Consider the following 1,892-nt stretch of genomic DNA (forward strand, 5'->3'; position numbering starts at 1 on the left):
ATCAATGTCTACTTACGTCACGATTAGTACCAGTTGTGCTGGTTAGACCCTGCTCCGGAGTAGGAGCTAATTTGGTTCTCGAAAAAGGCAGTCCGGTACTAAAATCCCAAAATGCCAAAAAGTGGGTAGTTCCACAATTAGTTCTGGTACTATGAAAAGGTTCCCGCGGTGCGAAAGGCCCTACTATCCTGCAGTGGACGCAAAAAGCCCGCACTCTGACTGTAACTCAGCAGCTGGGTTGTTTCGTCAGAGACAGGGTCAACCCAGCGGTTGGGTAGACAAAAATGACCCAGCAGCTTAGTTACAGAAAAACTACCCAGCACCTGGGTAAAAATATTAAAAACAAACCAATAAAATGACCCAACGGGCTGAACCCAGCATTTGGGTTTAAAAAAAGAACGCAGCATTTTTTAGAGTGTAGCCTTTGTCTTATAACAGGGATGTAAAAATGTCTTTGTGGACCTGGTACGGATGAATCCACTGATCAATATTTTTTCTTTGTCTTTCTGTTCATGTGTTTGATGATCATAAATATGGCAGATTGCAGATGAGCAGAAAATGTCACATGGCTGAAACAGATGAATAAGTAGTCCATATTATCGATAAATAATTATTTAAAATTCAGTGTGTTCCATACACAAAGTTGAACGAAATTAAACTCTGTTTGCATGTTCTCTCTGTGTTGATTTGGGTTTTCTGCAGGTAATCCATCCAGTTTAACACCACAATCCAATGACATAAAAGGATAGATGAAATTGAATGTGTAATATGTGTGTTAGCCCTGTGATGGACTGGCCATCTGTCCAGGGTGTTTCCCTGACTTTGGCCCTAGATGCTCCAGCATCCTTGCTACCCAACACTGGACAAGCAGTTTTTTTGGAAGATGGGTGAAAGGATGCAAAAAGACTAAACATGCTAAGTCCACACTAATTAAAACAAACTGCCCACTAAATCAATTCAGGAAGGTGTCTTTCTAGATTTTGATACTGCAATCCTCAAAATCTATGGCCAGCAAAGGAATTACCTGCTTATGAAAGTAGAAACCGTTTAAACACTTCTCGTGTGTGAACGGCTAGTAGGATGCTCGACGTTCACACAGGTTGGTACTTATAATTTCAAACGCCTTGATATCATCTGAAGATAACATTTAATTCAAACAAGCATTGTCTTTAAATTAGCATATCAGCCACTAAAGTTTACACAGGGTTTCCAGCTGGATTTCAACCAAGTCTTTCCACACTATGAAGAAACGTGAGTACGGGATTAAAATCGCGTGATATGACGATAAACGATTGAGTGATAAATACCTGACGTACGCAATACAATCTATATCTATGAATCGTTTTTCACAGCCGCTTTATTCGTCATGTTCACAGAGATCCATAGAAGAATACACTTACCGTTGTGTGTTTTTCCTATTCAGTAATCAAATATGAAATCCCAATAATTAAATCAAACACATTAAAACATGAATATTTGACTGTTTACTTCATAAGAACTCGAAGGAAACGGACATGAGGATAACGGCAGCGTCTTTTTCTTCGTGCCGCCAGTTCTCTTGCATACATCGCACGCTACTGCCGCATGCAGGTCCTTAGTGGAACACATCCATAATCAATTGTTTTGGCTTTGTTTTTTTGTTTTTTTGTTTTTTTAACTATCCCTTTAACTTTTCAGGGTGGACAAACATATCCTGTGTTCAAAGGCTTTAAACTGCAACTCAATAAATTACATCAGAAACTGTTGCAATCAATGTTAATGTGATAGTTCACCCCCCCAAAAAAAATCAAAATTCTGTCATGAATTACTCACCCTAATGTTGTTCCAAACCTGTACGACCTTCATTCATATTCAGAACACAAATTAAGATATTTTTGATGAAATCTGAGAGG

At 38.8% G+C, this 1,892-nt stretch overlaps 1 protein-coding gene across 2 annotated transcripts in view; it reads right to left on the reverse strand.

The window, feature by feature from the left end:
• LOC107653261 (ER membrane protein complex subunit 9-like) overlaps window positions 1-1,590 on the reverse strand; it is a 13,104-nt gene extending 11,514 nt beyond the window's left edge. The window contains exon 1 of one of the 2 annotated variants that reach the window (XM_016439932.1): window positions 1,401-1,590. The gene's annotated coding sequence lies outside the window, so the exon portion shown is untranslated. Of the gene's footprint in view, window positions 1-462; window positions 558-1,400 lie in introns of those variants that run through there. The other variant, XM_016439933.1, reaches the window with a different exon arrangement.
• Between the last annotated feature and the right edge of the window lie 302 nt (window positions 1,591-1,892).

The sequence above is a fragment of the Sinocyclocheilus anshuiensis genome, unplaced genomic scaffold, assembly GCF_001515605.1.
Source record: "Sinocyclocheilus anshuiensis isolate Anshui unplaced genomic scaffold, SAMN03320099.WGS_v1.1 scaffold151, whole genome shotgun sequence".
NCBI classification, from domain to species: domain Eukaryota; kingdom Metazoa; phylum Chordata; class Actinopteri; order Cypriniformes; family Cyprinidae; genus Sinocyclocheilus; species Sinocyclocheilus anshuiensis.